The sequence below is a fragment of the Schistocerca americana genome, chromosome 10, assembly GCF_021461395.2.
Source record: "Schistocerca americana isolate TAMUIC-IGC-003095 chromosome 10, iqSchAmer2.1, whole genome shotgun sequence".
Lineage (NCBI taxonomy): Eukaryota > Metazoa > Arthropoda > Insecta > Orthoptera > Acrididae > Schistocerca > Schistocerca americana.
Window position 1 is genome coordinate 180,362,827 of NC_060128.1, and position 14,363 is coordinate 180,377,189.

General features: G+C 44.7%; 1 protein-coding gene across 1 annotated transcript in view; it reads right to left on the minus strand.

The window, feature by feature from the left end:
• Positions 1–630: 630 nt before the first annotated feature.
• LOC124552709 overlaps positions 631–14,363 on the minus strand; it is a 77,371-nt gene continuing 63,638 nt past the window's right edge. Inside the window, exon 10 of the mRNA XM_047127051.1 lies at positions 631–1,229. The gene's annotated coding sequence lies outside the window, so the exon portion shown is untranslated. The remainder of the gene's footprint in view (positions 1,230–14,363) is intronic.

Consider the following 14,363-nt stretch of genomic DNA (forward strand, 5'->3'; position numbering starts at 1 on the left):
TTTTGAGGCTTAATTTCTAAGAGTGGAATGTCGGAAAAAGAGTGCCAGTCCCATCAGTGTTACCTGATGCGCTTTAACATTGTGGACACTGTAGTTCTGATCTTAGCTCTTAGGAGTGGTGGTGTCATTCATATGGAAAGGCAGCCCAAGAGCTAAAGACAGTATGTAAATCACCATAGTTTGCCCATGCCTGTGGTAGACAATAGAACCAAAGAGAACCCCTCTCTTATCAAAAAAATCCTGCATTATATTCAATTATGACCAGCTCCTACATCTACTGATTTCCAAGAATATTCTTTTTCAAAAATACGTTTGGAAATTTATACACAGTGTCCAAAGATGAAACTGTAACACATCATGGCACACATATTTCATATGACTGCTGCATAAAATGTGTGCAGTATGCAACATAAAAAACATGAATTTATAAAAAGGATTAATCTATAGAGTATCACCATAAGATGACTATATTCACATACATTTCACATTAATTAAAAAAGGGCAGTTTTACATTTGTGACATACAAACAATACATCTCTTCCAATCACTGTCTGCAACAACCGTTCACAATTCCTTTGCACAGGAACCACAATACATAAAAATTAATCAGAGAACACTGCAGAATGTGTAGAAACCACAACATATACTCTGTCTTATTATCCTAAATAATAATTACACAAGAAGAAAAACAATGTCATAAATCTCTTAACTATACAAAAGAATGCCACGATAGGTGGATTACACTAAACAGCAGAAGGCAGAAAGACGTGCCAGTTGAAAGTGTTCAGTTCACATGGTGCTAGGCATTTCACATTCCTGTGAAAGTACTACTCTATTTAAATGTATCTATCTATTCCAATACATTATAGGTGTGAGCACAACAACAAACTACAATCCTTCATTCCTGAAACTGGAATGATTTTGTCTACAGTTCACAGATAAAAATATTAAAAATTCCTCAAAACTCAAATGAACTATTGTTACTTTACCATTTTGCTGGCTCTCTTCATTACAGCAGTGGAGAGCAGGAACGCTTCTGTCTTATTTGTACATTTTCTTGCGATATATGTATAAAAATGTGTGCTGGCGTGCACATTAGTTCTTTTAAAAGCGGATCACTGTAGCTAATTTTATGCAATGTTGTTACAGTTTACTGAATAAAAATGAATTATGTTAGTTGCAATAACATTTACAGTTAACTTGAGGACTCTGAGATCCATCTTCAGTATCTGGAAAGAAATAAAACATTTTTTCAAGAACTTTGGAAGTCTTAAAAGTGCAGCCAATTTAAACGTTACCCATGTTAGAAACTTTCAAACCAGATTCAAGCAGTCATTCTTCAGTTCTTATAAACCCAATGTATATTGTTAAATTTATGTTTTGGCAAAATGCGTTTTCGTTTGTCAGAGTAACCAGTACCGCCGCCTTTTTTTGTATGCACAGTTCCCTTTATGCAGCACCTGATTTCTCCTTTTTTAAGCAAAAACTGATTATTAATTGTTTTAGGTTATTCTGCCAATGAACATGCGAAAGAAGTTTTCACGCACACATCTTGCAGCCACGCCCTTTTTTTTTTCACTGAATTCCATTTTTTAGACTTACAAAACAAATTGTACCAATTGTGAGCCTTTTTAAGATACATTCTTCAACATTCAGTAGAAAACTACAGTATGCACTCTGGCCAGACAAGAGCAAAACTATAAAAGAGGTGACTGGTACCCACGAAAAGCGAACTCCCATACTCCCATATGGATATAATTTTAATATTGCATGCAAACATGCTATAAATGTGTGTTAATCAGGTGTTGGTCATATCAACAAGGAAATAAATTACCCGTAGCATTTTGTGGCACTTCACACACACACACACACACACACACACACACACACACACACACACACACACACACACACACACACACTCTTTTATAGGTGACTTTTCTCTAACTCTCACCACTTCCTAAACCTCACTAGCCTTTCCCTTCATCCCTCTTGCTTTCCATTCAACAACCCTTCTGCTAGGAGAAGGAGCCACTGGCTCTGAAAACTTGCTTATTTCCATAACTTTTGTGTGTGTTTCCTCTTGCCACCACTTCGTGATTGGATTTTTATCCATTCAGTTATATTTTGAAAAATTGTTTTCATTTCCCTGCCTACATGCACCAAGCTATCTGTCAAACCATCAACAACAGTTAAATTTGTAAACCAAAACAAACAAAAGTACATAATGTGAATACTGTGTCATTTTCATTTACATTTCTGTTAATTTATATTCACACCACTGTATAAACTAGTTGCAGAAGGAAGAGGCAGTCACTGTTGGAGGAAACAAAGAAAAGGTCAACCCCAAGGGAGTACAGTCACCACTGCTCTTCCGCATTTACACAAAGGATCAGCCGAGACCTAATTCTTGCGAAAGTTCTTAATGTTCAGACAACCTTGCTTTGACAGTATGGGTAGATGACTGAAGAAGCAGAACAGGTGCTGCTCTCAGAACATTTCCTGATTACTATAACAAGAACTAGCTGAAGCTAAACCCACACAAAACTTAGGTATGCAAGTCTCATCCATGAAACACATGGGCAGAAAGAAGCAGAGTTACCTTAGGCAGACCCCTCGCTCACTGCCAACACTGTTTTAGCACAAACCTAAGATGGCAGCCTAAAACATCACCATCTGGAAACACTGACAGTAGTCACCCTGGTTACTATCAGATGATCTGTAGGCCTACTTCATCCATGACACTGTTTCTTGTTTGGTGAATATGCCTGTCCAGTGTGGCACAAGTCCACCCACATGAGAAAAGCAAAGACAAACATTAATGAAACCACAATGCTAATTACTGGATACCTGGAACCAGTTCCCGTTCATAAATTGTACTGCACAGCAGGCATTTCTACTCGTGACGTACACTGGCAAGTAGCCACAAATGTCAATAGGAAGAAAGACTAAGAAAATGAGTTTCACTCACTGCATCACAATGCCACACCTAGGTTGAAGTCTATGACGAGACTTTTACAGTCAACATCTACAGTAAATTCAATCAGCTAAGAAATCCAGACAAAAACTTTGGGCAACCAAAATAGTCATCTTCAAGCTGGGGTATAGTCAACAGAAAGCTTATTTGCTGGACAAGATTTGGATTGGACTACATTGAGATCACTGAATACATTACGAATGGGCGTTGGCAAATCTGAGGCCAACCTAGTAAAATAGGGATACTTAAAAGTGCCAACTCTGTGTAAATATGGAGAAGTACACACAACGAAAACCTATGCAGTGTTATGTGACCCTCATTCTTGTGATTTTTAACATTTACCTTGTCCAGAGTTACATGTTTCACAAATTCCTTTATTTTAGAAAGAAGGTGATTGTGTAAAAGTGTAAGTAGCTTAGCAGTAGGAGGGCGCATCCTACTGTTCATGGATGCTACGATTTGCGGGTAAAATCCATGAAATAGGGCACATAAAAAGTGCAATTGCACCTTAGTAGACATACTTGCTGTCTGCACATTTAATTTTGCCATGCCATCACTACTTGGAGGTGTTTTGGACATTTCAGAGAAGATGAGTCATTAATACCTGAAAAAACAAGGTCAGGAAAATCATTTGTTCATTCATTACTAAGTTGAATTTTGATCACTAGACATGTCAGATATATTTAGATACAAAGTGACTCAATGACTTGGAAATTTGGCATAAGTTACATAACAGGGCGATTCAGAAACTTTTATAAACTGACAGGGCATACACCAAGGATCAGTAATAAAACAGGAGCCAGTGGTCACAAGGGACGTCCAGGGCTACTAAAAAGATATTGCAGTTTTTTAGTCACATGCTACAAATGGACATCCAATATAGGAGATGCTCAAAGTTCCGTCCAGATGCAACGAGATATGCCCGATATCGATACTGCATTGAACACACCCTCTAAAAGATACCTGGTGTATCTAAGATATCCTGACACCGCACCAATCCTGTCCACTAGACCCTCTGGGAAAGTATCAGACGTTTCATACACAAAGCCCTTCAGATAGTCAGGAAAAATATCAACTGGGGACAGATCAGGTGATCGTGGTGGCCACACGACTTGCCCCTGCGAGCAAAGCAGTGGCCAGGAAAGGTTACCTGCAGATGTGCCCCCTCTCGTCTGCTGAAATGCGCGGGGACTCCATCGTGCTGAAATTTAATGCAGCGACAAATAGGTACAGATACACCATTCAGCATGTCCGGCAGAATCTCTCACAGAAAAACGAGATATGTGCGACCGTCAAATGGGCCAAGAGAATGTACAGCCCAATTAAATACTGTCCGACGATGCCAGCTGACACGTTAAGGGTCAATTTGAATTTAGAGGCAAGTGTACATGTAGCCTGTGTTTTCACATTGCCCATGTATGCAGGTTGAGAAAGTCCACAACACCCTTAAGTGAGAACAGAGAATTGGTGAAGAGGACACTTGCTATGAAGCTTCAGTGTGCAGCGGATTTCTGCAGAAACCACCATACAAATCCCATGTGCTTGTTGTAGTCCCCCCGTTGCAATGCCTGGATGTATTGGGAATGAAATAGATGCAGCCTTTCATCACACACAGTGCAACAGGTGAAGGGTTGAGGATATCAGTGGCATGGATACACCTCGTGTACTTCTTGACAGCATACACTGCACCCAATCGAGAATACTTTCATCCACTGCAACTGTCCATTATATTGTTGGTGATCAGCATCCAGCTTGCACACACAGAATGAGCCTGTTTCCCACACACAATGCAGGGTTGCAAATAATGTGTGGCACAGTACCTTTTTGTCAGGATAGATCACAAGATACAGTCCCACAGCTTCTTGTACATTGCAATTGTCTTCATCATATATTAAATTCATCTCACCCATTTCACGGTACATGCAACTAGCCACATTACTCCCAACACTTCTACAGTGTGAATGGCGATGGTCTTTGAGTGCTCTGGTTGGTTGGTTTAAAGGCGCGAGAAGGGACCAAACTATGAGGTCATCAGTCCCCTGTTCCTAATAAAACAGTGCCACAAGTTTGAGAATAGAACGAATGAAACATACAGCACAAAACTGAAAGAAAGGAAAAGCCACAAGAACAAAAGGACGGCAATGAACACTGAAAGGAACAAAAGAGGACAAGGAAACAGAGACGCTAGAAACAGAAGATAGTAAAACATGAAAACAGATTACAGTGGCTGGCCAAACACGAGAATAAGAAGGGAAAGCCAGCCACTTTGCAACACATTAAAACCTCCACCCTAAAAGCAATAGGGTGGAAAAGACAGAGGGACAAAGGACATGCACTAAAACTTGCATATAAGTACAAAACTCAGTCTCACGGATAAAACGTAAAACTAAAGCTGCTGTGGAGGCATTGTCACCCAACACCAAAGGCAGGGTGCTGGGAAAGTTAGAAGTCTGCCACAGAGCAGCTAAAAGTGGGCAGTCCAACAAGAGGTGGACGACTGTCATTTGGGAGCCACAGCGACACTGAGGTGGGTCCTCTCAACGGAGTAGGTATCCATGCGTTAGCCACGTATGGCCAATGCGGAGCCGGCAGAGGACAACTGATTCCCTGCGAGAGGCCCACATGGAAGACTTCCACACATTCATAGTCTCCTTAATGACACGCAGTTTGTTATGCGTGCTGTTATGCCATTCCGTCTCCAAAAGCCAGACAACACAGTGGTGTAAGACAGAATGCAGGTCAGCTTCGGAGATGCCTATCTCCAGAAGCAGTTTCCGCATCACCTGCTTGGCCAGCCTGTCGGCAAGATTGTTGCCAGGGATTCCGAAGTGTCCTGGGGTCCACACAAACACCACGGAGCGGCGGGACTGTTCCAGGGCATTAATGGACTCCTGAATGGATGTTACCACAGGGTGGCGAGGGTAGCACTGGTTGATAGGTTGTAGGCTGCTCAATGAATCAGTACACAGGAGAAATGAATCGCCAGAGCATGAGCAGATGTACTCAAAAGCACGAGATACGGCCGCCAGCTATGCAGTGAAAACACTGCAGCCAACCAGCAAGGAGTGCTGCTCAACATGTCCTCCATGAACATATGCAAAGCTTACGTGACCATCAGCCATTGAGCCGTCAGTGTAAACCACATCAGAGCCCCAGAACACGTCAAGAATCAAAAAGAGACAGCAGAGAGCAGTGGGGTTAACTGAGTCCTTCGGGCCATGCAAAAGGTCCAGACAAAGCTGCGGCCAAGGTGTACACCATGGCGGCGTACGTGAACGGACCGCAAGTAGAGGTGGTAAAGGGAAGGACTCCAGTTCGGAGAGAAGGGACCGCAAGCGAATCGCAATCTTTAGCCTGATCTGGGCCGCCGATGCGGGAGATGGACTGGCACGGGTCGGAAAAGCAGACAGTTATTCGGATGAGCATGGGAACTATGAATGTGTGCTGCATAACTGGCGAGCAGCTGTGCACGTCTGATCTACAGTGTAGTGACACCAGCCTCCACCAGTATGCTTGTCACCGGACTCGTCCTAAAAGCTCCTGCCGTCAATCTAACCCCACAGTGGTGCACCGAGTCGAGTAAATGTAATGCTGAAGGCGCTGTTGAACCATAAACCACACTCCCATAGTCAATTCGGTATTGGACAAGGGCACTGTAGAGCTGCAGCAGCTTGCAGTGATCTGCACCCCAATTGGCGTTACTCAGGCAACGGAGGGCATTGAGCTGCTGCCATCACTTCCGCTTAAGCTGACAAAGATAAGGGAGCCAAGCCAATCGAATGTCGAAAACCAGTCCTAGGAATGTGTGTGTCTCCACTACAGAGAGTAGATCATCATTAAGATAAAGTGTGGGTTCCAGATGAACTGTACGACGCCGACAAAAGTGCACGAGACACGACTTCACGGCTGAAAATTGGAAGCTGTGGGCTAGAGCACACGACTGTGCCTTGTGGATGGCTCCCTGGAGGCACCACTCAGCAACAACAGTACTGGAGCAGCAGTACGAAATGCGAAAGTCACCTGCATACAGAGAAGGTGAGACGGAGGGCCCCGACAGCTGCCGCTAGACCGTTAATGGCCACTGAAAATAGAGAGACACTCAACACAGAGCCCTGCAGGACTCCATTCTCCTGGATATGGATGGAGCTATGGGAGTCACCAACTTGGACACGGAAAGTACAGATAGACAGGAAGTTTTGGATAAAACTCGGGGGTGGTCCCCAGAGACCCCACGCATACAATGTGGCAAGGATATGTCGTCGCCAGGTCATGTCGTATGCTTTACGTAAGTCAAAAAAGATGGCAATCAGGTGTTGCTGTCTGGAAAAGGCTGTTCAAATGGCAGACTCCATGGACACAAGATTATCTATGGTAGAGCGACCCTGGTGGAAGCCGCCCTGACACGGCGCCAGCAAGCCACTTGACTCCAGGACTCAAACCAACTGCCGACATACCATATGTTTCAGCAGCTTACAAAGAACATTGGTGAGGCTGATGGGCCGATAGCTATCCACATCAAACGGGCTTTTACTGGGTTTGAGCACCAGAATGATGGTGCTCTCCTGCCATTGCGATTGAAAGATGCCATCGCACCAGATTCAGTTGAAGATGACAAGATGATGTCACTTGTAGTCAGATGAGAGATGCTTTAGCATCTGGCTGTGGATGCGATCAGGCCCAGGAGCTGTGTCGGGGCAATGTGCAAGGGCACTGAGGAGCTCCCACTCTGTAAAGGAGATGTTATAGGATTCACTGCAGTGTGTGGTGAATGAGAGAGCGTTCCGTTCCAGCTGCCATTTGAGTGTGCGAAAGGCTGGGTGGTAATTCTCCGATGCAGTGGCTCGAGCAAAGTGCTCGGCAATCGCGTTTGCGTCGGTACATAAATCGCCATTTATGGTAACACCGGGGACAGCTGTTGGGGCCTGGTACCTGAAAAGACGTTTGATCTTGGCCCAACTTGGGAAGGTGACGTGTGGCACCCAATGTTGGAGACATACCTCTCCCAACACTCCTCCTCCCGTCGTTTGAGAAGGTAGCGAGCACGGGCACGGAGCCGTTTAAAGGCTATGAAGTGCTCCAGGGAAGGGTCCCGCTTATGCCACTGGAGAGCTCGCTGATGCTCCTTAATTGCTTCAGCGACTTCCAGCGACCACTAAGGGACTGCCTTATGCCTTGGGCACCCTGAAGAGAGAGGGATCACATTTTCTGCAGCTGAAACAACTGTGCTAGTTACTTGCTCAACCATCACATTGATGTTACCACGTGGGGATATTCAGCGGTTACAGCAGACGTGAAAGTTCTCCAGTCCACCTCGTTCAAAGCCCATCTAGGCAGACGTCCATGTGCCTGATGCTGGGGCAGTGACAGGAAGATAAGGAAGTGGTCACTACCACACAGGTCGCCATATGCTCTCCATTGAATAGATGGGAGAAGTCCTGTGCTGCAAATTGATAAATCAATGGCCGAGTAACTACTATGAGCCACACTGAGATGTGTGGCGGCCCCAGTATTTAAGAGGCAGAGGTTGAATTGCGACAGTAAAGTTTCGACATCTCTGCCTCGGCCAGTAAGCATGGTACCACCCCAAAAGGGGTTATGGGCATTAAAATTTCCCAGAAGTAGGAAAGGTTTAGGGAGTTGATCAATCAGTGCAGCTAATACATTCAGGGTCTGCATTGCTGGGAACCAGGTTTCCTGGAGGGCAATGCAGATAGCACGTGTAAAGCTTAACAGTTGCCGCAGATCAGCCAGGTGGTGGAAAAAACTGCCACAATTCCACTGGAGGATCACATCATGAGACTGGGAAGTCATGGAACATTCAATGAGGCAGTTTACATCTCAAAGTCACCTGCTGCCACAGATTTATTGCCTGAGCAGTCTATATACATTGTGTCTGAGGGTCTAACGAGATCTAGGGCGTCAGCAGACGACAAAGTATCCACCCCATCCTCAGCCGCTGAGCTTGTAGGAGCAGTGGTGTGGGTGTCACTGCAATTTCCTTGGTCTTAGGGTTTTATTTCTCGCACTGCACCTTGGATTTCCCTGGCTGGGAGGACTTCACTGGCTCAGTCTCTGGGACTGAGGATGAGCGTGAAGCCCTACGGCTAGCTGCTTTTGGGCTCTTCAGCCACTGGCAGGTGTTGTCTTTCCCAATAGACGAAACCTGGAAAGGGAGTGACCCAAGGGACCCCTTCCTCGCGAGAGGAGACGAAGAAAACTTATGTTTCTCTGGCTTAGAAGTGGGGATGGATGTCCCCGGTGGTGGTGGTGGTGGTGGGGGAGGGGGGGGGGGGGTTTGCTCCCAAAGTAGGTGGTGCAGGAGCAACAGGGAGGGAAATGCCTACCACCATCAAGGGGGCAGGTGTAGTCTTCCGGCTCAGAGCTGACCTGCGATGGCAGAGCTGATGGTGCCACAACTATTGTAGCAGCAGCGGAAGACTGTCATACACACAGGATGCAGGCATTCAAATTTTTTCTTAGCCTCAGTGTAGGTTAGTCTGTCCAGGATCTTTTTCTTTCTGGAGAATCCTGCAGTCTGGTGACCAAGGTGAATGATGCTCTCCGCAGTTGAAACAGATGGGAGGCGGGGCACATGGAGTATTGGGATGTGATGGGCATCCACAATCTCGGCATGTGACGCTGGAAGTACAGCGGGAAGACATATGGCCAAACTTTAAGCACCACATCGGGGGAGGGTATAGGGCTTTACATCACACCGGTAGACCATTACCTTGACCTTCTCGGGCAATGTATCACCCTCAAAGGCCAAGATGAAGGCACCGGTGGCAACCTGATTATCCTTTGGATCCCGGTGGACACACCGGACGAAATGTACACCTCGCCGCTCTAAATTGGCGCGCAGCTCAACGTCGGACTGCAAAAGGAGGTCTCTATGAAATATGATACCGTGGACCATATTTAAGCTCTTATGGGGTGTGATGGTTACAGAAACATCCCCCGGCTTGTCACAAGCGAGTAATTCCCGTGACTGGGCAGAGGATGCTTTTTTGATCAAGACTGACCCAGATCTCATTTTGGACAAGCTCTCCACCTCCCCAAACTTGTCCTCTAAATGCTCAACAAAAATCTGTGGCTTCATCGTCATCAAAGATTCCCCATCAGCTCTCGAACATAGAAGGTACCGGGGCAAATAAGATCTGCTGCCATCCTTAGGCTGACGTTCCTCTCATGGTGTGGCCAGGGAGGGGAACGATTTGGGGTCGTACTTCTGTGCATTGAATTGAGCTCGTGATCACTTGGAGACTGCTGGTGTTTCACCACCAGTAAGAGATGACGAACTACGATTCATCGCCTGTCATCTGCCCTGATGCTACCCACTCGGACCAGGGGCCCTCCCCACATGTGCCACCCAGCCACACCAAAGGCCACCTGGCAGGATGGCCTTTGCCAGGAGTCCCGATGCCCCAGGGGGATGGGCATCTACCCCTTGGCATAGATGGGGAGTTAACGGCCCAGGCATCAGCAGAGCGATCCCTGTGTGGTCAGGGGTCTACAACCAACAGGGTACATGGCGGCCCCACCGCAACGAATTGGCTACCGTGCTCGATATCAGGTGCAACCAAGCAAACAAATCCATAATCATCATCATCATCATCATCATCATCATCATCATCATCTGCGTAGAAAACAATACTGCACAGTTGATGGAAAAATATGCACCCAGGAGGATGACCTCGCCCAACAGTTGGAGAATGCGCAGAAATGCAGATCCACCTCAATAAAGGATGCGACATGTCTCAGTGCATGATGGACATGATGTACCATGTAAGGTGCCCTTCCCCAATTGGCTCGTTCTTTGGGAAAATTTCGAAAAATGGAGGTCAAACCCTACAGGGGACCATCACATAAAGGCCGAAACGTGCAAGACTCCTTTTAGTCACCTCTTACGACGGGCAGGAATATCTCGGGCCTATTCTAACCCCCAGACCTGCAAGTGGACTATAGTAGAGTATTGCTGTGCAGTATGGGACCTTTACCACAGTGGATTGACAGAAGACATAAAAAAAGTCCAAACATGGGCAACTCATTTTGTACTATCGCGAAATAGGTGACAGTGTGTCACAGATGTGATAGACGAGGTGGGGTAGGAGACATTAATACAAAGATATTTTTCACTCCAAGGTCGTTTTTACAAAATATCAATCTCCAATGTTCCCCTCCAAACAGGCAAACATTTCACTGACACCCACATACATGGGAGCAACCACCACCACCGGCACCACTTACATGTTCAGTGTCCCCACATGCTGTCTGAGAGTGAAAAGTAATAGACAAAGTGCGGAAGTGGTTCGAGAAACCCTCTGCCAGGCACTTATGTGTGAACTGCAGAGTAGCCATGTAGTTGTAGATGATGCAGAGGGAAGGATCCAGATGGCCTGGGGTTAACCACTGAAATCAAGCATGTGGTCAATTGTATGTTGTGGCAAGGTGAGTCCTGTTTTAATCTTTGTCACAGTTTGGCTGTGGCCATTCATTCCAGTGGACAACTATTCGGTTTTCATACCGATATAAAAAGCTGAGTAATGTTTTCAGGGGAGCTGGTAAATGACACTGCTGCTTTCACATATGACCCTGTTGCTGGTGGGTAAGAACTGCTGTGTGCAGGGCTTGGGCTGGTCTGGTGGTTGGGTCTTCCATGGGGCTGTGATTTCTGCAGCAAGGGGTTGGGTGTGGGATTGGCATTAGGCTGGACTAAGATGATGTATAATTTGGGTGGGTGATGGAACACCGCTTTAGGAGGATGGGAGTATCTTGGGTAGGATGCCCCGATTTACACACATGATGACAGATAACCAAAGCCATGGTGAAGTGTATGGTTTAGTTGATCCAGTCCATGATAGCTGTATAAATGCAGATAATGCTGGTGGTTAGTGGATTTAATGTGGGTAGAGGTTGGGTGGAGCCACCCTAGAGGTAGAGGTCAACATCCAGGAAAGTGGCATATTGGGTTGAGGAGGACAAGGTGAAGTGGATGGGAGAGAAGGTGTTGAGTTCATGGAAGAAAGAGTATTGGATGTCATGGACCTGAATCCAGATCTGAAGATACAATCTTCTAGCAGCCTAGGAGCTTGGGGTTTTTGGAAGCTAGGACAATTTCCTTTAGATGGGAGTTATAATGTTTGTATTGGAGGGCACCAGGTAAGGTGCCCATGCATGTGCCACGAATTTATCTGTATACCTTCCCCTTTAAGAGGAAGTAGTAGTGTGCGCGAATATAGTTGGTAGGGTGTATTAAGAATGAGGTAGTGGGTTTGTTGTGCGAAGGACGTTGGTGGAGGTACTGTTTGATAGCAGTGAGGCCACAGTGTGAGGGATGTTTGTGTGCAGGTAAGTGGTATCAACAGTGACAAATAGGTATCCAGGAGGGAAAGGAGATGGAAGTGATTGATACGTGGTGAAAGATGTGGTTGGTATTTCTGATATAGGAGGCTAGGTTTCAGGCAATAGGTTGGAGCCGTTTGTCAAAAAGAGCAGAAATTATTTCAGTAGGACGCAATAACCAGCAAAAATGGGGCATCCAAGACTATTGGGTGTGTGCATTTTGGGGAGGATTTGGAAGGTGGGTGTGCTGGGCATTGTAGTGAGGAGATCGATGTACTTGAGGGAGAGGTTCTGGTATGGGATCACTATGGCAGAGCTCATAGGTTAAGAAGTCAGACAATTGGGGCAATTCTTGTCAGGCAGCCACTGTGATCCATCATGACAGTAGTGGAGCCTTTGTCTGCAGGGAAGATGATTAACTCAGGATCTGTTTTGATGATGTGAATTGCTGTCATTTCTTCTGCTGAGAGGTTGGTGTTCTCAGGAAAAGACCTGGGGTAGGATGGCAAGGGCAAGTTGGAGGCAAAGAATTCCTGGAAAGTGACCAGAGAGTGCTTAGGTGGGGGTGGGGACAGATGTTGGTATGAACTGGAAGAGGCAAAAGTCAATGTTAGGATTTGGTTGACTTTGGTTCAAGGGATTGGTAGCAAAGAAGCATTTCCACTATAGGGATCAGGAGATGGAGAGTAGGTCTTTGATAAGTCCAGTATGGTTTAACTTGGGTGTGGGGATGAAAACGCATTTGGGTACGACTGAGGTTCTTGGGGGAAATGTTAACAACAATGTTTTGGGTTCTGGATTTAGTGGAGTGCTGGGATGGAGTTTTGAAGGATGTGGCAAATTGAAAAGGTCAGCTTGGCAGTGTGTGTGCTATTAAGAGATTACTGGGGGAAGATCAGGTGTTCCCTGTGGGTAGAATAGGTGTTCTTGGGTAGTGGTATCCAAGACAGGAGTTACAATTTCAAGCCATTGACTTAACAATACAGGAGACTCATCAAAACACGAACTCTTTTACAATTTTCCTTATAATACCTGTAATATAATACACAGTACTGAATAATTACTTAAGCAATTAATAATTTTCTTCAAAGTAACAAACTTTTAAGATTAACAGTCGTAAGTACTTGCTCTCTCCTGTTCAAATTTTCAGGTTGTCATCTATGAGTTGTTCTACTGAATAGTAACACTTCTGCAGTAGTTTCTCGTTTAATGATTTTTTCAGTGTTTCTAAATTTATGCTGAACAATTCTCTTCCTTTTACTTTGTTATAAATTTTCATACCCATATAATGTGGAGTTTGAGCATAAAGTTTCAAACTGTGGGTGGGCAGCATAAAATTATTTTGATTTCTGGTGTTTTAATCATGTTGAAAATGATTTGCTACAAATAAATCAGGGTTACTGTGTACAAAAATAATCAGCTCATATACGTATAGTGAGGGAACACTTAATATACTCAGATTTTTTAGGAGTGGGGGACATGGTTTTCTTCACCCTACATTGTGCGTATTTCTAATGATGTTTCCTGAAGTTTTAAAATTCGACACATATGGTTTGAGTTACCCCAAAATACAATTCCACAACTTATTACTGACTCAAAGTAGCTGTGATATACTACTTTTCTTATGTCCATACTGGTACCATTGCACTATATTCTCATTGCATATACTAGGCTATTTAATTTATTTTCAAGGTACTGTATGTGTGACCCCCATGATAGATTTTTATCTAGTTGCATTCCTAGGAATTTCACATTTCTGGTTTCTTTGACTGACCTGAATATCATTTAATTTTGCTTGTTTTGTTTTAAATTGCATTAACTGTGTCTTTTCCATGTTTAATTTTAACCCATTTAAATCAAACCAGGTATCTAAGTTTTCTAAAGTATTTAATACAGTTTGTGGAATTTAATCGGTTATGTTACTTTCAGTGATTAAAGATGTGTCACCTGCAAATAAAACTGAGTGACACTCAATATTAAGTGGCAGATCATTTATATAAAACAAAAACAGAATGGGACCTAAGACAGAACCTTTGGGGTACTG